Raw genomic sequence first — 880 nt, 5'->3', positions numbered from 1 at the left:
AATGCTGCAATAAACATAGTTGTGCTGGTAGCTTTAGTGTGGCCTTGTTTGTGATCATTTGGGTAAATGCCCAAAAGTGGGATTGCTGGGTCATTGGGGAGCTCTATGTGGAGTCTTTTGAGGAACCTCCATACTGCTTTCCAAAGTGGTTGAACAAGTTTACATTCCCACCAACAATGAAGTAAGGTTCCTTTCTGTCCACATCCCCTCCAGCATCTGTTGTTGTTAGAGTTCTTGATTTTTGCTGTTCTAACTGGAGTGAGGTGATATCTCAATGTTGTTTTGATTTGCATTTCTTTTATGGCTAGGGATGTTGAACATTTCTTCATGTGTCTATTGGCCATCCTTCTTTCTTCTTCAGAGAAGCTTCTCTTTAAGTCTTTCGCCCACTTACTTATTGGGCAGTTGTTTCTTTGAGGATTTGTTGTTGGGTGGTTTAATTTTTTGAGTTCCAAGTATATTTTAGATATGAGACCCTTGTCCGTTGTATGGCTAGTAAAGATCTTCGGATGGGAGAGATTTTTATGGGTTCTACTACAAAAAGAGTTGTAAGTGGGATCCAAGAATGGAGATCAAAATACTGTTTTGCCAGCAACGCCCTCAGTCCAGCCCAGAAGACAGGTGCACCAACTGCCTTAGGTTTCCTCAGGAGGGATTCCAGCCAAGGGGCACCTAGTACTGCACTAATATACTGGCAATGTAGTTATTTAAAGCATGTAATTTTTGTGCATTGTATCAGTTCCTTGCACATGCAAAACGACTTGAATTAGCTTTGTACTACACCCTAGTCTTTAAAAATGTAGTTTGATTAATTTTATTCTATGTAACTCTTCAAGATGCAGTCTCAATATGTAGCCAAAACTGATCTTAACTGCCTAGT

Source organism: Dipodomys spectabilis, unplaced genomic scaffold (genome assembly GCF_019054845.1).
Source record: "Dipodomys spectabilis isolate Male_0828 unplaced genomic scaffold, ASM1905484v1 ptg000206l, whole genome shotgun sequence".
In the NCBI taxonomy this organism is placed as follows: Eukaryota; Metazoa; Chordata; class Mammalia; order Rodentia; family Heteromyidae; genus Dipodomys; species Dipodomys spectabilis.
Note: the sequence above shows the minus strand (reverse complement) of the source record.